Source organism: Caretta caretta, chromosome 28 (assembly GCF_965140235.1).
Source record: "Caretta caretta isolate rCarCar2 chromosome 28, rCarCar1.hap1, whole genome shotgun sequence".
In the NCBI taxonomy this organism is placed as follows: Eukaryota; Metazoa; Chordata; order Testudines; family Cheloniidae; genus Caretta; species Caretta caretta.
This window is the reverse complement of record NC_134233.1, coordinates 9310777-9335065: the sequence shown is the minus strand read 5'-3', so window position 1 is coordinate 9335065 and position 24289 is coordinate 9310777.

The window sequence follows — 24289 nt, the reverse complement described above, 5'->3', positions numbered from 1 at the left end:
GGAGCCATGGAGAAGTCGGAGCGGACGGAAATCATGCAGGGCAGTAGAAAGGCTGCTGAAAGTACCTGAAGAGACAAAGGGAATGAGAAGGGGGAAGTCCAGACTAAGACAGGAGTCTAGTCTGTAAAGAGAAACAACGGGAAGTCTAAGGTACAGAAACTCTTCAAGTTGCCAAAAGACATTTAGGATGGGAAATGACTTCTTGAATCCAGTCTCTTTAAGATCTTAGGCTTAGTATGTGTGTGTATTTGTATTTGCTTAGTCATCTGCCTTCTTCTGTTTGCTATCCCTTATAATCACTGAAAATCTACCTTTTCTAGTGAAACTATTTTTTCTTTATTATTATTATTATTAAACTCAGTTTGTGCAACGGGTGCTCCGTGAGGAAATGATTTGTGTGTTACTCCAAGGGGCTGCCCGGTGTCACTCTTGCTCCATGAGGGAAATGAGCATGACCTGAATTGGCCACCCAGTGTCACTGTTGGGCCAGGAGGGAAATGATTTGTGCATTACACTGACTGGCCACCCGGTGTCACTGTTGCTCCGTTAAGGAAATTATTTGTGCACTACCGTGAGTGGCCACCGAGTGTCACTGTTGCTCCATGAGGGAAATGGTTTGTGCATTATCTGGATTGGCCACCTGGTGTCACTCTTTCTCCATGATGGAAATGGTTTGGGCATGACCTGAATTGGCCACACACATCACTGTTGCTCCGGGGAGGGAGGGATTGTTTGTGTGTTACTCCTGAGTGGCCACGTTGTGTCACTCTTCCTCCATGAGGGGAATGCTTTGTGCATTACCCTGTGTGGACACCCAAGACAACATACACATCACACACAAAACATCACACACACAAAACACGACACCGACACACACAGAGAGAACACGTCACACATACAGAAACACGTCTCTCACACACACACAACACAGGACACCGACACACAAACAACATGACACACAAATAAAATGACACACAAAACAGCACACAACACGACACACAAAAATCACACACAATACACGACACCGACACATACACACACACACACGAGACGCACAAAACGGCAGACAACGTGACATAGAAATCACACACGACACCGACACCCACACACAATATGACACACAACCCCTCACATGACACACAAAACGGCACACGTGACACACACACACAACATGATGCACAAAACATCGCACACAAAATATCACTCACACACACACAACACGACACACACACAGACAACACGACACACGACACACAACACGAGACACAAATATCTCACACAACACATGACACCGACACACACAACATGCACACAAAACGGCACACAACACAGCACACACCGTCACATGCACACAACACGGCATACAACATGGCACACACACACTCAACATGGACCACAACACGCACACATAAACACGTCACACACACACAAAACGACACACAAGTCACACACACAACACGTCACACGACACATGCAACACGACACGCACAACACGTCTTCAGCCTCCTTCAGCCTTCAGCCTCCTCTGCCCCTCCCTGCGCTTCCCACAGCCAGTCCGCCCAGGCGGGGTCCTGGGGAAGCCAGAGGGTCCTGCCCCCCAACTCCGCAGTCAGACGGGACTCTCAGCCAGCCAGGAAAACAGAGGTTTATTAGACGACAGGGACATGGTCCAACACAGAGCCTGTAGGTGCAGAGAACCGGACCCCTCAGCCGGGTCCATTTTGGGGGGCAGTGAGCCAGACAACCCCGTCTGCCCTTCACTCCATGTCCCAGCCAGCCCCCAACTGAAACTCCCCCCAGCCCCTCCTCCTCTGGGCTTTGTCCCTGTCCCCGGCCAGGAGGGCACCCGATTCCTTTGTTCTCCAACCCTTTAGCTCTCACCTTGCAGGGGGGAAGGGCCCAGGGCATCAGGTGCCAGGAAAGAGGGTGTCGGCCATTCTCTGTGTCCAGCCCCCTGCACACACCTGCCCTCCAGAGCTCTGCAATGATCATACACCCTTACCCCACCCCCTAGATCCTTAAGAACTGCATAGGGAAAACTGAGGCACCCCCACACAATTCAGAGGAAACATGAAGTCCCGCTTCATGACAGATGACTCCAGGAGGTGAGTTGCTTGCTATCCTACCATGTTTTTCTCTGTCTCTCCTCTACTATGTTGGCCATCACACACACTCTGTCTCTGTCTCTGTCTCTGTCTCTGTCTCTGTCTCCTCTCCTCTCCTGGTGACAACGATGACCAGGCCCCGGGTGCCTGGGCCCCATTTCCCCCCTGTGCTCCATCTCTTCCTGTATCTGCCTCGCCCCTTCTCCCAGCCCACACTGCCCACCGCTGCCTGGATGATTTCCCCTTCTCCTCCACTGCACCCCCCTCTGTGGGGTCCCTGCCACTCACCGTCTGCCTCCTCTCCTCCACCCCCTCCCCCGCTTCCCCACGGGTCACTCTGGGGGCCGGTTTTCTTCACCATCTTTGTGCGTGATCTGGAGGATGGGATGGATTGCACCCTCAGCAAGTTCGCAGATGACACTAAGCTGGGCGGAGAGGGAGATACGCTGGAGGGTCCGGATAGGGTTCAGAGTGACCCAGACCAATTAGAGGATTGGGCCAAAAGAAATCTGATGAGGTTCAGCAAGGACAAGTGCTGAGCCCTGCACTTAGGAGAGAAGAATCCCATGCACTGCCCCAAGTATGCCATGTCCCCGCCCCGAACCGACCCTCCCGGAGCATCCTCAATTCCATGAAACAGCTGTTCTGCGGTGGGCAGGAAGTGCTGGGAAGGAGGGTGGGGAGTTGCTCAGTGGGGGTGTGTCTCTCTGGGTGGGGTCTGTGTGTGTTTATGCACAAGCTGATTGTGATGTCACGGATGCCAACAGCAAAGAGTGTTCGGCGTCAGCATTCTTGCCCTGCCGTCAGTCTGCCAACTGGCTTGGTTGACAACGGCTGGTGACCCAAGGAGCTGCTGAGAGACGTGGACCATCTCTCTGTCAACAACTTCTTGAATCAGCTATTTCCACAGGTGTTTGAGGAACAAAAGGATGAGTTTTTACAGAAGGTAATTCCCAGATTCTTTCCCTGCTCATTAGATCGCACACGACAGGTCGGCGCCTCCTTCTCCTCGGGACGGGTGGGGGCGGGTGTGGCAACAGGCAGGTCTCAGCGTTCCCTTTTGATTTGAAAGTGGCCATCTCTCAGGTCTCCTCCTGCTTCAGCCTGTCAGGTTCTTTGGAGGCAGATTTAGATGATTTTATCTTTCAGCAGACTAGTCGGGGGCAATTTCCAGGGATAGAACCAAAAGGGAAGATAACAAAACCAAAAAAGATAATAAAAACCAACAACCTTCAGTCTGACCCTGGGCAATTCGCTTCAGGGCTCTGGGCCCAACTTCCATCCTCTGTAAACAAAATGTTAAGAATGTTTCTTTCTGCTGCAGGGACAAAGAAGGAGCCGTCTGACACGAAGGGGAAGTGGGAAAAAGGAAGCCCAGAAGAGCAGGAAGAAGAGCGCACTCCCAGCCCCTCATTAACAAGCAGCTCCCATATGACGATGGTAATGATGCTGGTTGGCCGTGCTCATGGAAAGCATCCCTTGCTGTGTGTAGGAATATCTCCCAGGGGCTGAAAAGAAACACTCGTCAAGGGTGATCAACTCCAGCCAGCCTTTACCTGGGTCGCTTGAACGAGGCCCGCTTTGACAAAGGGGTTTAGGCACCTAAAGAAGTCCAGAGGTGCTTTGTGGGACTGGCAGAAGTGCCTGACTCAGGTGCCCGATTCTGATGCACTTTCCATGGCACACAGGCACGGCTGAAAACCAGACCAGGCCCATCCCTGCCCTGGTCGGGGGAACCCACATATCTCCTGGCTGTGGGGTATTGGCCCATCTCGTGGCACCAGGACCACTTGGAGACACAGAGAAAAGGAGTCTGCTCGAGAGCCTTAGCTAACAGCCTCTTGGCTTTTCGCTCCTGTGGTCGAGGCTCCTGCACTAAGCTCCAGAGGTCCCAGGTTCCCTCTCGCCTGCCAACATCTGGGCTCTGTCCGAGTTACAAAAGCCTCTAGACACCTTTGTAACTCTTCCTCTTCGGGACAGAGCACCCTGCAGCGCATACAAAAGGCTGCAATTCTGGGAGCTTCTGACCCGCCGGGGGTCTGGAGTATGGAGGCGAGTGTGCCACTCCGCTGTGCTCTACTGCATCCTAGGATATCAGGGTTGGAAGGGACCTCAAGAGGTCATCCAGTCCACCCCCTTGCTCAAAGCAGGACCAAACCCCAATTTTTACCCGAGATCTCGAAATGGTCCCCTCAAGGATTGAACTCACAACCCTGGGTTTAGCGAATGCTCAAACCACTGAGCTACCCCTCAGCTGTTGGCAACCAGGACAGACGGTGCTAATCCAGCGCCATGCAGGCCAGCTGCAGTAATCCCCAGGGGTTGCCCTGAAACACCAGGGCAAAGGCCTCCAGCACCCCAAGCCCTGGGTTTAGGTGATCCTGGAACCAGGCCCCCTGGAGTAACATTGTGCCCAGTGAGTTCTCACCCCCAGGGCTCTGGCCCCAGAGGCCCACGCTTTGGGCTTCTCCTCAGCCAGGCAAACTTGCTTCTTAAGTCTCAGTTACTTTCTGTCCTGACGGCGATTCCTGCCTGTTTTCTGGCAGCCCCACAGGCTGCTAGGTGGGGAAGGAAGAGGGCGTTTCCGTTTGAGCCCTATTCTCAGTCCCTTCCTCGCAGACACTGTGGGCTGCCAGAGTTGCTGAGCCAATCTCCTCAGGCGCTCGGGGTGGGATGGGACATGGGGCAGGTTCTCCAGTGACCCCTCGGCGACACTCAAGGAGCAACTCGAATGGGCTTTGCAGGACATTGAGGCTTTCTCAGCAAAAGCGGGGCTTACTGCAAGGAGGGGCTAGCGAGGGAGGAAACGGGGTGGCCCTTGGGGCCCCAGCACTGCCCGAGAGGCTCCCGTCTCTTCTCAGGAGAGGGGGCCAGAGAGGGGACAAAGGCTGAGGAAACCTTAGCACCTGGGGAGGCTTTTGAGGAAAAGGGCTCAGCCGGAGTCTCCACGCTCCCTCGGCACTGCCAGCCTCCCCCGGGGACAGACTGTTCCAGGGCAGCTGCCCGAGGGAAATACTCAATCCCAACAGGCTTTGTCCCTGTTCTTTGCAGACCCCCAGGGAGCACCCTTCCTCAGCCCTGCTCCATGCCCTGCTGATGGCAGCCGTGAAGGGTCTGACAACACCCACCCTGCAGAGATTTAGAGCCGCAGAGGAAGAGCTGAGGGCCATCGTAGCTCTCCACGGAGACAAGATGGAGAGAGTAAGAGACGCCCGCAATGGGGCAGGGGGATGCTGCGCAGAGAGGGGGATGGGAGAAGTTCCTCTCCTCGGAAACCATTCCTGGGACACTGGCATGGGATTGGAAGATTGGCTCAGCCTGTTGCCATTCATCGCTTGGCCACGGGGATAGGTGACATTCAAGCCCTTCTCCAAAGACCGCCTGCACGTGGCGCGGAAGTGCAGACTTATTCCCTTCCTGGGCTTTGGCTTTCCTGAAACTCTGAGACTAATCAATGAACAGAATCCTCTGGATTCTAATCAATGAACAGAATCAATGAACTAATCTAATCAATGAACTAATCAATGAACAGAATCCGACAAACAGGTCGGATTGGATGTGCCCCACAATGGAACCTAGGTTGAGAACCACTGGTCTGGAGGAACGGATTGTGCAAGAAAGAGCTAAAAGGAAGTTGCAGAGATGGAGGAAAGGCTCCTGGAGGGAAGCCCTTGAGAGCGGGACTGAGAGCCGTTTGCTACGGCAGGGAAGGCCCTGGGACATCAGGGGAGTTAGGACTGTGCCCACTCTAAGGTTTTGTGCGTGTTTTTGAGCTTGAAGGTGCTAACCCAGACCTCAGGAAGACTGGGGTTCCTGGACTTGTCAAAGCCTCTTAGGGAGCAGCCAAGATGGGCAACCGAGGTCAGAGGAGGCTTTCAGGACTGCCAGGAGGGCTTCCCTGGGAGGAGGCCACTCATTGATAAATCCATCCCTCAACTTTCTGGCATTCTTCCAGGTTGGAGACATCGTGGGAGGGATCTTAATCTGGCTCGACAACAGCTGTGATCCCAGAGCCAGAAGAGCAGTGCTCAGGGCCATGGCCTTGCTGGCTCGCTCCCACCCCCAGGATGTGGTTCTAACCTGTGTGGCTCACACGCTCTCATCGCACAGGTAGGGAGCTGCTTTGTTATCTCCTCAGTCCAGTAGTTCTCCTCCTGCTCCTACTGACAGGCCACAGGCCGGGAGGGGTCCGTGGGGCTCACACAGTTGGAGGGAGTTTCCTGCTGTGCAGAGAGCTGTCCACGCTTCCTAAGAGGAGATGGCCAGGCCCAGCCACTAAGGAGCCAACCCCTCCTCCTACACTCCCCGGGATGGAGACATGCCACTTTTCTGGAGAATTCCAGCATTCTCCTGATTTCTATGGGTCACCCCACTTCCTCTCAGATCCAGTACAGGGCCAATCAATGATTTGGGGGCTCACTCAACATCCCTGGCTCATGAGGTCTGGCTGCTTCTTACTGCAGGAGAGAAGGCAGAGACGGAAAAGGGACATGAGGCCCATCTGTCTATCCCCTGGAGACCAGTGCAGGATTCTTACCTGTCCTAAGACCCCCCAGTTATTCCATGGCTGAGGAATTGGTGACAAAATGCACTCATCCTTATGGAACGGTGGGGCAGAGGTCAATCTCTTAAAACAGACATTTCCAGCCCTTTTTGATGCAAAATAAAATAAAATAAAATCAACAAAAAAATCATCCCCACATGACCAGAGCCTAAATGCAGTGCAGCGAGCAGACAGCTAGCATTAATAGCTCTGAGAGGGGGGAGTGCCTCTTTCCACCTCAACTCTTTGCTATTACAGCATAACAGGACACAGAGAAGTGAAAACAGTGCAAACAACATTCCACGAGTTTTCAGGAGGTTTAAACACCCAATACATTTGAACATTTAACATTCGCTTTGATCTCTACTAACACACACATCCATGGTTGGTAGGCTCTGTTTGCTGCGGTGGATCCACTGGGGGTTGATGTCATGGCGGTTGAGTGAAAACCAAATCATGCAGGTCCCCACATCTGTGTGAGGCCTGAGTTTCCCCTGCAGTCTGGATGCTCAAACACCGGCTTGGCAACACAAGTCAGCAAGCCCAGGCCACATAGAGTCAGGCTCAGTGTGCAGTGTGGACAGACCCTCAGACAGCCCCAGTATTGTCAAATGAGGAAATCCTTCCTGTGTTTTGACTTGCTGGTTGAAGAGCCGAGTGACATTGGAGCTCACCGAGCGTCACTGACCAACGCAGCGCTCCAGCACCTGAGCTCTCGGGCTCCCTGCTGAAAGAAAAGCTGAATGAGCGACCAAGGTCAAAGAGAGGTGCTCGTCTTTGGCCAAGGGCAGGGAGTCCCACCCTCAAAGCGAGAACATTTCTCTCTTTGTCCGTCTGAGTTGGGGCAGGAGTGATAACACGTCCTCCTGCATTGGCTATTTCAGAGAGTAGTTTCTGACTGTCTTCTCAAAGACAGGGTGCGAAACAGGCCTCAAACCTGACTGAGTGGAAACAAGAACGATGCAGCTCGACTGAGCCAGCTGAGAATTGAGATGTGCCCCTTTGCTCGAGTGAGGGAATGACCTGTGAGGGGACTGGAAACCTGACCGGCCAATTCTTAACTTGCACTCTCTCGGCATCTTTCCTCTGAGTGCCGTCACGGTAGCTTCAATACTCCAGCACCGGGCGCCCTGCCAGCTCTGGGCCCGACAAGCTTTCCTTGGGATTGGATTCTGGAGAGCAGGGGGGCAGGGAAGCAACAGGTGCATGTGGCTCCATGGTGAGGTTTTCCTTGCAAGATGTGTGTGTGAGTCTGTGTGTGTCGGAAGCACTGAGGGTGGCTCTCTCCCTGAACCCACAGAGGGCGAGGGTGGCGGGAGCGAGACAGTAGAAGTATAAAGGGGCAAGGACGGGCGTAACGATGATGACTGTGTTGTGTTTCATTCCTCAGATGTGGGGCCACCACCTTTCTCTTGAGCCTTGTCGTATCCCAGGGGTAAAACTCGCCATCTGTCCAGCTACAAGGGCGTGTTTGTGTTCATTCCTGCGAGCCACACAGGGGTCTGATGTTGCTGCTTCCAATCCTCTGGCTCTGCCGGGAGAAGGGGCAATTCAGGCCATCCCTGAGCTGAGGGAGGGAGATGATTCTCTGACAGGGAGGGATGCCTCCTCCTAAAGGTGCTTGGCAGGCAGCCCTCCTTCCCAGGTGCGTCCCGACAACACCCAGTTGAAAAGGGGCCCTCCCCATCCCTCCTCAGCGTGGTGACGATGAGCGAGTGAGGGAGCATGGGGGAGAGGGAGCGACGGAGGGGAGGGAGATGGCGTGAGCGGGCCAGGACCTCGGCGAAGGGGGGCACAAGGGTGTTCAGTTTTGTTGGGTGTGAAAGTTGGCAACCCGAGATCCAGGGGCAACAACTCCAACCTCCAAAGAGGCTGGGCAGGGGCAAGTCATCAGCTTGGAGGGGAGGGGTGGGTGGGGCAGTGACATCACCAAGGCCTTTTGCAGGAACTCAGCCCATTGGGCAAAGGTGGTGGGGAGGGGATGACCTCGCAGAGAGACCCCGACATCAGCCGGGCAGGGCCGAGGTGCAGGGCCAGGGCAGTCTCGGAGACCCCCCCGGCTTTGCTGCCACACGTCTCCTTCTCCAGGTCTCCCCTCAAGGACGGGGAGAGAATTAGGATTCCCGTCTGTGAGCGTGAGGAGGATCCTCTGTGGAGTTTTCTCCTTTCCTACCCCTGGCTGTGCCAGAAAACGAACGTCCCTTGGACAAGGTCAGAGGCTCCGAGAGGTTTGGAACCTGTTGGGTCTGATGCACCTGCTGCAGGCAGAATTCTCGGCACAGAAAACACTGGCTTAAGGGGGCAGAATTTGATTTCCTACCTCGGACTGTGACCCTTGGAATCACTGGGGACCTTGGGGTTTATCCTTTTTGGTTTCCCTTTTCCTCTTTCCTCCCTCCTTTCTCCTCTTCTCTTGCTTCTTTTTTCCCTTTTCCCTGCTTCCCTCCCTCTACCAAGGAGGGGTGTGTGTGGAGTGTGGGTGGGGGGGGGGGGGTTGCTCACAATGCGGGAGGTCCTCCCAAAGCGGTGGGTGTGGATCTGAGAGTGATCCCCTCTGATGGTGACCAGGGCCATCCTTTGAGACATCTGGTGAGACCTGTCAGCCTCCCACCCCTCAGCATCTCAATGCTGACTGGCCGAGCAGGGGGCTATCGACAGCGAGGAGACTCAGGTCCTTTTGGTCTCTTTCAAATCAGGGAAATAAGACACAACCAATCCAAAGTATGGGATTCCTCTTGCTGCTTCTCTCCATTAATTGTCTCTTAGCAGTTGATGATTTCCTCCAATGTTCCAGGTCATCTAAAATACTTGCTGAATAATTCCGATGAACAACTGTTGGTCTGTAGGTCACCTGAGAGCCGTTTATTCTCATCGGTCAATGTATGAAATTCAAGATGTGACAGACAGGTTGAAAGTCAGGAGCAGTGTTTCCTCTAATTTGTTATGTCCGTGTGCTGTAAGGCGATTTTGGTACATGGTCATATTCTGTTTTGAATGTTGCTGAAATTGAAAATGGAGTTTAGAAATTCAAGATGGTGCACACGATTGGAAGGGTTTGAACTCCATCTTGGTACCCTTTCTTCCTGGCATTTTCCCGCCAAAACTCTGTGTCCCTGACGGAACCGGAGGGGCAGAGAACTGGCTGGGCCCGGTGGGGCAGGGCCCGTCGGCGTGCGCCGCAGGAATGTGCGCCACGGCGAGCGTACGAGGGAGGGTCGGGGGTGACCCAGGCGCTGTCCACCATGGAGGCAGCCACGGCCAGGTTCTTTGCGCGGCATCGGATCAAGACTCCGGCTACTCACATCTGTCAAGGACTCGGATACTTACCTGACTCCCATCATCCACCAAACGCCCCAGTGGAGGCTTTGCTGTCGGCCCAGATCTGTTGATCTCCTGCTTCGGCAGTAGAGAGCCAGATCCTCCGATGCTCCAGAGATCCTGAGATGGACCATCCATTGTCGGTGTACTTCTTCTGCAGCTTGGAGAGAGAGAGTCATTATTTTTGGGGCATTTATTAGTTTAACCAAAGGACAGTTTAAGGGTCTGGGCTTTATGCCCCTTGCTGGAATCTATGGGGAGGTATTTGTAGTGTTCCCCATAGTGAATCTTCCCCCAGTTGTATCTATCCCTTAATAAATCTTCTTTCTGTTTAAGGTTATATTCTTTCTATCCTTTATTTCAGTGCAACATGGGTGGGAGGCACAGAGATTTCTAATGCTCCCAGTTGATAGATGCTGGTAGGAGTCGGACCTGTTGAAAAAGTCACCTCCTTATTATTCCTGACAGAGATTTGGGGGTAACAGTGCAGAATGAATGTTGTTCTGTGCACCAATATGGAGATGAGGGGTGACCCCTCCCCTGTACATTGCTGCTCAATCCAAAATTCATTCTGCACATGGACGGTGTGTGGTAGGCTGAAGGGTTCGGCGTGTGGGAGGGGGCTCAGGTGGGGCAGAGGGTTGGGGTGTGGGCTGTTGGGTGGGGCCAGGGATGAGGGGCTCAGGGCTAGGGCAGAGGGTTGGGGTGCAAGAGTGTGAGGGGTCCGGCTGGGGGTGCGGGCTCTGGGGTGGGGTTGAGGATGAGGGGTTTGGGGTGCAGGTTCCTCTGTCTAATCTCCAAGATGCTCTGGAAATAAGACGCCGTGTCCTGTGGTGAGCTCACACCCAAGAGCAGAGGGTGTGAGAACTCCAGCAACTGAGAGGGCAAGGGATTTACCGTCACACAGGGCGTGTGCTCAGAACAACCCCTCCTCAGCCAAACACACACAAACCCAGCACAAAGCAAGGGAGGGGCTTGCTTGGATTGTTTTACTTTTTACTTTTACAAAAGGTTTTTTCAAAAGCATTTCCTGTTCCCCATGGGAAGGAAGTGGATGGTCGTGGGGAAGGGAACCTCAGCGTGGTGGGGCTGGGAATTTGGGGAGAGGCAGAGGGAGGGGAGTGGGTGAGGGGGTGAAGGGGCAGTTGCGGGGGAGGGAAGCAAAAGGGGGAATGTGGGGCAGCTAGATGAGGGGTTTGGGGGTAAGGCTGAAGGAGGGCAGTTGGTTGTAGGGGGGGAAGACTGAAAGGGCAGCTGGGGAGGAGCCTGGGAGGGGGGGAAGGCTGAGGGGGGCGATGAGGGGAAGGGGACCAGGGCAGTTGGGGGAGGCTGAAGGGGGGCTGAAGAGGTGATAGGGGGAAGGGAACATTTGGAGGGAGGCTGAAGGGGTGATGAGGTATAGGGGCCGGGGCAGAGAGACAGCTGGGGGGCCTGCTCATCCCCCCGGGAGGGGAGGAGGACGAGGAGCTCCCCGGTGTCAGAAGCTGCTTCTTTATTAGAACTTTCTACGTTCCTGAGCAGGGTCCTGGGATCAAAAGGTTCGACAGGGAACTAGAGAGATTCCTGGTGGCTCGGTCCATCGATGGCGATTAGCCAGGATGGGCAGGATGGTGTCCCTAACCTCTGTTTGTCAGAAGCTGGGGAAGGGGCGACAAGGGATGGATCCCGGCATGATTCCTGTCTGTTCATTCCCTCTGGGCCACTGTCAGCAGACGGACACTGGGCTAGATGGACCTTTGGTCTGACCCCGTCTGGCCGTTCTTTGCTCTTCTGTTCTTATCACCTGCTCAGTGACATCTGCAAGTTGCTGCCCTCACTCACCACCAGCATCTGCTCCCTGCAACCAAAGGCAGGGAAAATCTCCCTGAAGGGGGGAAATTGGAGGGGAGGGATGGGCAGAGGGACAAAACTGATTTCTAACAATGTTATTTGGATGACACTGTCCAGTGGAGCAGGAACCCACCGGCGAGGTCGGAATTAGGAAACCCCGGTGATCCAATCCCCCGGCCCAAGCTCTTTCATTATTTAGCCGCGGGGAACCAACTTCCACAGGAGCGCGGGAGAGAGCCCCACCATAGCACCGTGCTTCACACCCTGACCTGAAACATGGGGACCCTGGTTCAATCCTTCCTCCCTTGCAGGCAGTGGGGGGTGATGCTGGCAGCACCAGCTCCTGCTCAGGCCTCCCTGAGCCACAGATCGAGCCCAAAGGCAGGCTTGCCTCGGTGGCAGGACAGAGCAGAGGGCCCAAGGGGAGTGTCTGGGACTCCCTCTTCATGCTCTTGCCGTGCCTGGGGAGTTGGCTCTTGGTGGGTGAAAGCAAACTATCGAGCTCCCAGTCCCCATGGGGTGTGTGCCCTGGTGTGTAACACTCTGCCCTGAGGTTGGTACTCACGCCCCGAGCTACGCGAGGCAGCTGGACACAGCCCAGGTGAGTGCTGTGAGAGAAGGGTCGGGCTAGGACACCTCCCCCTCCTCAGCCTCTCCCATTCAAGGGCTTGGCTGCCTCCCTGCCCAGTGAGCTGGTTTCGTGTGTTGTATTGTACGGTGCCTGTGCGGCCCATGCGCTGTACGGGGAGTTTCGGCACCTAACTCCGCTGTGTGGATCCGTGTTGTTCCTGTGATTTTCTAGCTGTCTAAACCCATGGCCTGTGACGCTCAGCATTGCCACACCTCTGTCCCGTCCCGGGCTGCGCCCTGTGTCACCAGTCAGCTCTCTGCAGAGCACAGCTGAGCGATTCCTGATTGACAGGGGTGTGTCCAGGAGAAGAGACAGAGCACAGACTGGAAAGTGACACCTCTCAGCAAAGCCCAAATGCTCCTCCTAGAGGCTCGCTATTCCCTGTGGGTGCTGGAGGGGGACAATGTGATGGGATCCCCCTGAGATGCAGCCTGGGACCAAGGGACCGCTGTGCCCCCTGAACCCTCGCCAGCCTGGGCTGTCTCTCCCAATGCCCTGCTAATGACCAGCAGCACCCCCGCCAGGTGCTGTTATCACCCAGCTTGATCGCATGAATGCTCCCCGAGCCACTCCTGAGTCACACAGGGAGGCACCAGCCGGATCCCCCCAGCTCCCAGCCCTGTATCTCAGGAGTAGGCTCTCTAGCGTATGAATTCTTTCCCCACTTCGTCAGTGAAAAGTGGCTCGACACCAGCCTTTGATAACTGAGGAATTTACCATCCACTTCAGGGAAACTCACTGGTCAAATTGAACAGGTCAACACGTTTATTGGCGACAAAATAGAGATTTTAAGTGGTATGAAGTGAACGGCAAAAAATCCAAGTAAGTTACCAAAGGAAATAAACACCTAAGCGCACAGTCTGAACTCTCAACCCTCCTAGACTGGGCAACAATGAGACGAAGCCGTTTTTCTCCCCCTCCTGGATTTTGCAGTCCCTAGCACCCAGATTTCTCCCTTGAAATCTGGGCCAGTCCCCTCAGTTGGAGTCTCAAGTCTTCAGTGTCTTTCTTGCTTGCAGTGTAGGTGGGGGAAGGAGAAAGGACAAGCATGTGCCCCTGGGTTTGAGTTTGGTTTTTGTCCCCTCAATCCCTGTGCTTGGGAAGCCCCAGGCCAGGCATGTCTGGGGTGGGGGTGGGGCATTGCTCAATCTCCCAGCAAGGTGGAGCAATTCCCTTGCTGTGGCCTCATGTAGGTGAATCATTGAATGGGAGCTTCCTTGCTGGGCAATGGCTCCTGATGGGTTGTATCACACCCCACCTGGGGGGTGCTGACCTTCCTTGCTGGTACCTCTGGGGAAGCTCATTTTGGGCTGATTCCACAACTTACAGCATGTTTCAGTGAAAACCGTCCAATTCTTCTCATTTCATAGGCATTGAGGAGACACAGATCTAGACAGAGAGAAGAGTGACTTTTGGCAGCTCCTCACCTTTCCCCTGATCCCTTGCATGGCATGGTTTACGTGTAACATCACAATTAAATCCAAGGTGAGGAATATGGGGGTTACAGGGCACTTAGAGGAGTAGGATTCGATGTTTGCATTTTGCATAATGAAAGACAAGGGATAATCATGTATTAAATGGATTGATGTATGATAGGATTTGACCATATTCTGCCCGCCACCCTTTCTGAGAGCAGGAAGGAACGGCCTCGTGTGCCATTGGTAAAGAGGCATCAGCCAGATTCTGATGTCTGAAGCTGATTTCAGGCAGGAATAGACCAGAACAGTCCTGGTCACTTTTTGTTTCAGGATAAGGTTTCATTACGGTATTTGCTCCAAGGTGTTGTTTCTTCTCTGCATTACAAATTAAGTTGTGTTTCTTCTCTCCATTGCAAACTAAGTTGCCTAAGGTTCTTTTGTAATCCCTTTAGAAACCATATCATCCTTTCTAAAATATTATCCTGTCTGAAAGTCTCCATCAAATTGTTTGGTATGAGTGAGAAATGTGTGCATAGTTCAAAATAAAGGTGAAAAGCCATCACAAATGTCCAGATGGTCAAGAAGAAGTGAGAGACTTGGAAACAGCAGGAGACAATCAGAAAACATCCATTGTATCCGACGCTAAACATGTTAGCAGCATTGATGACCTCAAAGGTGAGGCAGGCACCCTGAATGCAAGACAACAAAGAAGAGCTAAGGATGGGACGCCAACAAAACCATCAAATGATAATAGCGGAAAACCCGGAGATTAACCCCACTTAAGGACTAACGATTACAGAATGACATTGCAAAATCCATTGACGAAAGTGGGAATTTACAAGTCTAAAACTGGGGTGTTTTGCCATCAGACTCTGGGTTCAGTCCTGCAAAGCCTCGGAGCATGGGATCGCGACCGACAGAGCCCAGCTCCTCGCTTGTGTTCAATCTAACTGGCCATTATATTGACAAGAGCTACAGCAAACTGGTAACTGTAAGACCATCTGCAGGACACGTGTGTGTGTGTGTGTGTGTGTGATTAAATGCGTATGCTAAGAGTTGTATTTTCAAGAAATGCGGTGTATTGCCTTTTCCCCTGAAAAGATCCCGTGTGCTTCTTATCAGCATAAGACGCTCCCCCAAGGTGTAGAGTGTCACAAACACATCTCATGACTCTGCCCCCAACAACTGGAACTAAGACAAGAAATGGAAGAAACAAGAAGAATTGTGTTAATGGTTTATTTACAGTAACTGGAAAGCAGGAAAGTAAAAGGAGCTGAGAAGGAGCTTTCATAACCACAGCGTAGGGCAAGGGGACCCAGAGATTTTGAGAACAGTTTTCATAATGGCACTAAAGTCACAGAAGTGGCCAGGAAGTAACCCAGGGAATTAAGGAATTACCATCTCACTTGAAGAAAAGGAGTACTTGTGGCACCTTAGAGACAAGCAAATTTCTTTGAGCATAAGCTTTCGAGAGCTACAGCTCACTTCATTGGATGCATTCAGTGGAAAATACAGTGGGGAGATTTCTATACATAGAGAAGATGAAACAATGGGTGTTACCATACACACGGTAACAAGAGTGATCACTTAAGGTGAGCTATTACCAGCCGGAGAATGGGGGGGGGGAGGGGGGAACCTTTTGTAGTGATAATCAAGGTGGGCCATTTCCAGCAGTTGACAAGAAAGTCTGAGGAACAGTGGGGGGTGGGGGTGGGGGTGGGGATAAACATGGGGAAATAGTTTTACTTTGTGTAACGACCCTTCCACTCCCAGTCTTTATTCAAACCTCATTTAATTGTATCCAGTTTGCAAATTAATTCCAATTCAGCAGTCTCTGGTTGGAGTCTGTTTTTGAAGTTTTTTAGTTAAAGATTTGCAACTTTTAGGTCTGTAATCGAGTGACCAAAGAGATTGAAGTGTTCTCCGACTGGTTTTTGAATGTTATAATTCTTGACATCTGATTTGTGTCCATTGATTCTTTTACGTAGAGACTGTCCAGTTTGACCAATGTCCATGGCAGAGGGGCATTGCTGGCACATGATGGCATATATCACATTGGTGGATGTGCAGGTGAACGAGCCTCTGATAGTGTGGCTGATGTTATTAGAACCTGTGATGGTGTCCCCTGAATAGATATGTGGATACAGTTGGCAACGGGCTTTGTTGCAAGGATAGGTTCCTGGGTTAGTGGTTCTGTTGTGTGGTGTGTGGTTGCTGGTGAGTATTTGCTTCAGGTTGGGGGGCTGTCTGTAAGCAAGGGCTGGCCTGTCTCTCAAGATCTGTGCGAGTGATGGGTCGTCCTTCAGGATAGGTTGTAGATCCTTGATGATGCATGGGAGAGGTTTTAGTTGGGTGCTGAAGGTGACGGCTAGTGGCGTTCTGTTATTTTCTTTGTTGGGCCTGTCCTGTAGTAGGTGACTTCTGGGTACTCTTCTGGCTCTGTCAATCTGTTTCTTCACTTCAGCAGGTGGGTATTGTAGTTGTAAGAATGCTTGATAGAAATCCTGTAGGTGTTTGTCTGTGTCTGAGGGGTTGGAGCAAATGCGGTTGTATCGTAGAGCTTGGCTGTAGACAAGGGATCGTGTGGTGAGCCTCCAGCTTTCATCCAGACCACACCACACGATCCCTTGTCTACAGCCGAGCTCTACGGTACAACCACATTTGCTCCAACCCCTCGGACAGAGACAAACACCTACAGGATCTCTATCAAGCGATCTTAAAACTACCTGCTGAAGGGAAGAATACCCAGAAGTCACCTACTCCAGGACAGGCCCAACAAAGAAAGGAGCAGAACGCCACCAGCCGTCACCTTCAGCCCCCAACTGAAACCTCTCCAGCGCAGCACGAAGGATCTGCAACCTATTCTGAAGGATGATCCCTCACTCTCACAGATCTTGGGAGACAGGCTAGTCCTCGCTTACCGACAGCCCCCCAACCTGAAGCAAATACTCACCAGCAACCACACAACAAAAACACGAACCCACGAACCGATCCTTCCAACAAACCCATTGCCAACTCTGTCCACATATCTATTCTGGAGATCTGGAGTACTGTGTCCAGTTTGGGGCCCCACACTACAAGAAGGAGGTGGAAAAATTGGAAAGAGTCCAGCAGAGGGCAACAAAAATGATTAGGGGACTGGAACACATGACTTATGAGGAGAGGCTGAGGGAACTGGGATTCTTTAGTCTGCAGAAGAGAAGACTGAGGGGGATTTGATAGCTGCTTTCAACTACCTGAAAGGTGGTTCCAAAGAGGATGGATCTAGACTGTTCTCAGTGGTAGCTGATGACAGAACAAGGAGTAATGGTCTCATATTGCAGTGGGGGAGGTTTAGGTTGGATATTAGGAAAAACTTTTTCACTAGGAGGGTGGTGAAACACTGGAATGCGTTCCCTAGGGAGGTGGTGGAATCTCCTTCCTTAGAAGTTTTTAAGGTCAGGCTTGACAAAGCCCTGGCTGGGATGATTTAGTTGGGGATTGGTCCTGCTTTGAGCAGGGGAGTTGTTGGGGACACTGGGGCATGGCCACTAGGTAACTCGAGGGGATGGAAGACCACGAGTGTCGATGAAGCCCCCTCGCACTAGGCCCAGGTGTCCTTGCCCGCTCCCCCCCCCGCCCCCGCCTGGAGGCACTCGCAGCAGCTCTGCATACTAGGTCCAAGTGTCCTTGCCCTCCCCCCGGCCTGGAGGCACTCGCAGCAGTTATGCTGAGGATCTGCAACAATATGTTGCAGAGTCAGACTGCCTGAAACTAAACAAGGACGAACAGGGCAGATATGGAAGAACAATGCTGAATAAAGCAGCTTTATGTATAGGTTAACAAATGATACAGAGAACAAGGGAACTAGCTGGGAACTGGATTGGCTGGCTACATGGATACTTAGGGCAGCTTGCTATTGGATAGGTATGCTGGGAAAAAGGATGTATAAAAGCCTGTGTAACTTCCTGCTGTGGGTGCAGAATATGAGATCTTATTCTCCCTGTACCTTTTTGCAGCTGCAAATAAACTTTTCTGCTTCTCCACCCCGTTGTGATTATTGGGTGTAGCACACCGGGTAAGGAACCAACCTCAGCTGTTGTTTAGCCTCTTGGCACTGGGTGCCGGTAACAAGTTGGACTAGATGACCTCCTGAGGTCCCTTCCAACCCTGATATTCTATGAATCTATGATTCTATGATTCTAGGCACACCATCCTAGGACCTAATCACATCAGCCACACCATCATGGGCTCATTCTCCTGCACGTCTACCAATGTGATGTTTTCCATCATTTGCCAGCAATGCCCCTCTGCCATGTACATTGGCCAAACCGGATAATCTCTATGCAAAAGAATAAATGGACACAAATCAGACGTCAAGAATTATAACATTCATAAACCAGTCGGAGAACGCTTCAACCTCCCTGGTCACTCAATTTCAGATCTAAAATTCGCAATTCTCCAATAAAAATACTTCAAAAACAGACTCCAGCCAGAAACTGCAGAATTGGAATTAATTTGCAAACTGGACACTGTTAAATTAGGCTTGAATAAAGACTGGGAGTGGGTGGGTTATTACACAAAGTAAAAACTATTTCCCCATGCTAAGTTCCCCACTACTGTTACTCACATCTTCCTCTCAACTCTTTGAAATGGGCCATCCTGATTTTCACTACAAAAGGTTTTTTTCCTCCTGCTGAGAATAGCCCACCTTAATTGATTTGTCTGTTAGAGTTGGTATGGCAACCCCCATTTTTTCACGTTCTCTGTGTATATATATCTTCCGACTGTATTTTCCAGTGGATGCATCCGATGAAGTGGGTTTTAGCCCACGAAAGCTTATGCCAAAATACATTTGTTAGTCTCTAAGGTGCCACAAGTACTCCTCGTTTTCTTTTGTTTTTTGCTGATACAGACTAACACGGCTCCCACTCTGAACTAAATCATTACATCTCTCCCCAGAATCAATCTGTAAGCACAAAGAACACCCTGGAGACCAGGCCTGTAAACGTTAGGAAACATCAGAGTTAAGGTGACGTGTACATACTTCGCGCAGTGCTGTTGTGCATGTGTGTTATGATACAGACTCACAGGTGTGGCCTTGAGGTCAATTCCCTGCCCCCCACAGCATCAATTTCCTCCACACTCCCAAGGGAAGTGGTGCTTCCTCCATTCCTTGATGAGATGCCTTTCTGGAGTCTGCTTTGGTCCAAAACTCGCTACTGTGCCATACAGGAGGCCTGTGATGTGTAGGGGGGCCAGATGAGATGATCTAAGAGTCTCTTCTGGCCTTCAAGTCTCCAAATCTCTGCAAAACTGCGTGTGGCACATGGAGCATCCTCTGATGGTTCCACGTGTGGCCTGCTTGAACCCTTGCACGACCACTGAGTGTGTGGGGGTGACCCAGGGGGAGCAGCTCAAACACGCACAGGAGCCGGCTCGGGGCAGGACATGAGCCCTGCAGGGCAGGGGTGGGGGTGGCAGTGACATCACAAGAATGCAGCACTCAGCTGATTGGTGAAAGGCGGTTGGGAGGCGGTGACCTCACAGAGAGTCCACGACAACGGCCAGGGAGGACAGGCTGCAGGGCAGGGGGATCTCAGAGACCCCCGGGGCTTTGCTGCAGGGAGTCTCCTTCTTGAGGTGTCTCCTTGAGGACTGAGAGAGAATTCAGGGTCTCGTATGTGAGTGCGAGGTGGAGCCTCTCTGGAGTTTTCTCCTTTCCCGCTGCTCACTGAGCGAGAAGACAGACGTCCCTGTGGAGAAGGGAAGAGCCCACGAGAGGTTTGGTACCGAGGCAGCCTGATCCACCCGGTGCTGGCCAAATTCTCGGCAGGGAAAACAGAAGGTTAAGGTGGGACAATTTTCCCCCAGCTAGGCCTTTGTCCCTTGGAGTCCTTGGGGTTTGTCTTTTTTGGTTTTCCTTTTCCTGCTTCCCTCCGTCCACTGGCGAGGAGGGGGCTGCTCTATAGCCCTCATGGTGGGAGGCCTCCCAAAGAGATGGGACAGGAAGCGTGCTCTGAGAGTGATCCTCACCGGTGACCTGAGCCATCCCTCGGCCATCTGGGGAACCCTCAGCCCACCGCCAGAGTCTCCATGCTGATTGGCTGAGCAGGGGGTCTCGTGGCAGGGAGGAGATTCAGGACTTTGTTGTTCTCCTTTAAGGCCCAGTAAATAAGCCAGAACCAACCATCTGTTTGGTGAATTGTTCTCCCCCTTGCTGCTGATTGCCTCTGAGCCGTTTCTGGTTCTCGCTGGTGTTCTCGTGCTTCTAAAACACTCGCTGAAGAATCAGTGTGAATGGTTGTTGGTCTGTAGCTCATTGCAGGTCCCTTTATTCTGATCCTTCAGTGTGTGAAACTCCAGACTGATGGTTCATTTGAAAGTCAGGACACCCGGGTCCTGTTCCCAACTCTATCCCGACAAGTTGTATGATGGAAGACGAGACCCTTCGCCTTTCTCAGCCTTCGTTTCTCCCTCTGTCAGTTGGGGAGAACAATCCTCTCACCCCTGCCTCCCGGAGGGGGGAGACTGGGGAGCTGTGGGGACCTATTTGAGAGCGTCACTCGGAGCAGTGTATCATAGGAGGTGTCCTATCGGGTTGAGTCATTCCAGAGGATGATGGCGGGCAGCAGAACCCCGTTTTCCCAACCTGGCGTGACACAGCTTTCCATGTGAACCGAACCAAGGGCGCACACAGGTCCAGAAGCCGGCGATTTCTCCTTTGGCCGCTAGATGGCGCTGCAGGCTCCCACTTCCCCCTTCTCCTGGTCAGCGCAATGGGGGTTAGTCTCCCCAAAAAGAACGCCCGTCTCGCTTTGAACGTCCCTTGACGTGCCCCCTGTGGGCTGTCGGGATACGTGTCCAAAAGTTGCAGGGCTTGTTTCATGGTCTCCACAACGACAACCTTTCTTCCTTTTTAGACGTGACGACCTTTTTGGTCAAGATCCTTGATTATTCGGGGACTTATCCCGGAAGACCCAAAGTATTTGGGACATAAGACTTGTCTGGAAGGGCGCACAGGGCGAAAGTGTTTTTGGCCATAGCAGGTGCCTTGTCGCAAGAATGACGTCCATCCCCCTTCAAAACGTGTTTTGTGTAATGTTGTGTGTGTGATGTGTTGTGTGTCATGTTATGTGTGTTTGTGTCTGTCTGTGTGACGTGTTGTGTGTCGTGTTGTGTGTGTTTGTGTGTGCGTGTGAGACGTGTTGTGTGTCGTGTTGTGCAACGTGTTGAGTGTGTGTGTGTGTGTGTGGTGAGGTGTTTGTGGTGTCATGTGACGTGTTGTGTGTGACGTGGTGTGTGCGTGATGTGTTGTGTGTCTTATTGTGTGTCGCATTGTGTGTTTTTATGTGTGTGATGTGTTTCTGTGTGTGTGTCGTGCGATGTGTTGTGTGTATCCGTGCAACATGCGACGTGTTGTGTGGGACATTAAATGTGTTTCTGTGTGTGTCGTGGTGTGTGTCGTGTTCTGTTTGTCATGTTATGTTTGTGTGTGAGACGGGTTGTGTGTCGTGTTTTGTGTGTGTGTGAGACGTTTTGTGTGTGTGTGGTTTTGTGTGTTTGTGACATGTGTGTCATTTTGTGTGTCATCTAGAGTTGTGTAGATTGTGTGTGTGGTATTGTGTTTGTAGTGTCATATGAAATGGTGTGTGTGTGTGAGATGTGTTTTGTGTAGTGTTCTGTGTGCGTGACAAGTTATGTGTCGTGTGTGTTTGTGTCTGTCTGTGTGACGTGTTGTGTGTCATGTTGTGTGTGTTTGTGTGTGTGTGACATGTTGTGTGTGTCGTGTTATGTGTGTGTATGTGTGAGACGGGTTGTGTGTCTTGTGTGTGTGTGCATGAGACATTGTGTGGGTGATGTGTTGTGAGTGTGTTTGTGTGTGTGACAGGTTTTTCTGTGTGTCGTGCGGCGTGCAATGTGCGACATGCTTACATGAGGGTGTGTGACAATGTGCAACATGTTTTGTGGGACGTGTGATGTGTTTCTGTGTGTGTCGTGTTGTGTGTGTTTCTGTTTGAGTCGTTTTCTGTGTCATGTGTGTGTCGTGATATGTGTGTGTGTGACAGGTTGTGTGTGTGTGTGTGATGTCTTGTGTGTGGTGTTGTGTGTCGACTAGAGTGTTGTGTGGATTGTGTGTGTGGTATTGTGTTTGTGGTGACATGTGATGTGGTGTGTGTGTGAGACGTGTGTTGTGTGTGTGACATTGTGTGTCGTGTTTGTGTCTGTCTGTGTGACATGTTGTGTCATGTTGTGTGCCATGTTGAGTGTGTGTGTGGTGTTGTGTTTTTGGTGTCATGTGATGTGTTGTGCGTGACGTGGTGTGTGTCATGTGTGTGTTTGTGTCTGTCTGTGTGACGTATTCTGTGTTGTGTGTGTGACGTGTGTAGTGTTTTGTGTCTGTGTGACATGGCGTGTGTCATGTTGTGTGGTGTGAGATGTGTTTTTGAGTGTGACGTGCGACGTGCTGTGCGTGCGTGCAACGGGCAGCGTGTTGTGTGTGTCCGTGCTATGTGCAATGTGCATCATGCGACATGCGACGTGTTGTGTATGTGCCTGTGACATGCGATGTTTTGTGTGTGATGTGCAACACGTGACATCTTGTGTGTGTTACGTGCGACGTGTTGTGTGTCCGTGCTACACGCGACGTGTTGTGCATGACATACGACGTGCTGTGTGTGCGCGTGTGACACGCGTGGGACATGTGTGAAGTGCGACTTGCTGGGAGTGACGTGACGTGCGACGTGTTGTGTGTGCCACGTTCGACGTTTTGTGTGTATGTGTGCAACGTGCAACGTGTTGTGTGTGTCTGATGTGCGACGTGTTGTGTGTCTATGTCCAATGTGTGACAAGCGATGTGCGACGTGTTGTGTGTGCGGCGTGTGGCGTGCGGCGTACGATGTGTTGTTTCTGTACGTGCGACACACACCATGTCACACACAAAATGTCTCATGACACACAGCACGACACACAACCCATCACCACACACAACACACCACTCACCACACAGACACACACACAACACGTCACACAACACTCTAGATGACACACACATCACGTCACAAAACACCACACACACACCACACCACACCACACACAACACGAAACACAACACATCACACACACATGGAACACAACACTCTGGACGACACACAGCACACACACAACACGTCGCACACACACAAACGCGTCTCACACACACGTGTTGTGTGTCATGCTGTGTGTTTGTGTGATGTTGTGTGTGTGAGATGTGCGATGCGCAATGTACTGTGTGTGTGACGTGCTATGTGAGCGTGCGACGTGCTGTGCGTGTGAGGTGAGATGTGTTGTCTCTGTGCGTGCGACACACACCACACCAACGGCACACAACACAAAACAAACACACAACATTGCACACAACACATCACACACACAACACACCACACAGACACACGCACACAACACAACACACAACACGTCCCACACACACTGAATACAACACTCTAGACGACAGACAACACATGCACAACACATCACACGCACACAAACACGTCTCACACACACAAGTGTTGTGTGTCGTGCTGTGTGTGTGGGACGTGTTGTGTGGGTGAGATATGCGAAACGCGACGTGCTGTGTGTTTGATTTGCGATATGCGATGTGCCGTGTGGGCGTGCGACATGTGACATGTAACAAACAACGTTGTGTGTGATGCACAGCACTTTGTGTGTGTGATGTGCGACGTGTTGTGTGTGTGAGACGTGTGACGTGAGCTGTGTGGTGTGCGTGACTGTGACGTGCGACATGCGACATGCTGTGTGTGCATGCGAATTGTGATGTGCGGTGTACGACATGCGTCGTGCGTCGTGTTGTGTGCGACATGTGACCTTTGTATGTGAGGTGCGACGTGTGACATGTTCTGTGTGTGTGTCTGTGTGGTGTGTTGTGTGATCTGTTGTCTGTCGTCTTGTGTGTGTTGTGTGCCATTTTGTGTGTCGTGTTAAGTGTGTGTGTGGTGTTGTGTCTGTGGTGTCATGTGACGTGTTTTGTGTGATGTGGTGTGTGTGGTGTTTTCTGTCTGTGAGACGGGTTGTGTGTCGTGTTTTGTGTGTGTGTGAGACGTGTTTGTGTGTCTGACGTGCGACGTGCTGTGTGCGCGACGTGCAATATGTTCTGTGGGTGTGACGTGCGAGGAGTTGTGGGTGCGAGATTCGACATTTTGTGTGTGTGAAGTGCGACGTGTTGTGTGTCCGGGTCAGTCCCCTCAGTTGCAGTCTCAAGTCTTCAGTGTCCTTCTTGCTGGCAGTGTCGGTGGGGGGAGGAGAAAGGCCAAGCGTGGGCCCCGGGTTTGGGTTTGGGTTTTGCCCCCTCAGCCCGTGTGCTTGGGAAGCCCCAGTCCAGGCGTGTCTGGGGGGGGCGGAAGCGTGGTGGGGGCATTGCTCAATCTCCCAGCACGGTGCAGCAATTCCCTTGCTGTGGCCTCAGGCA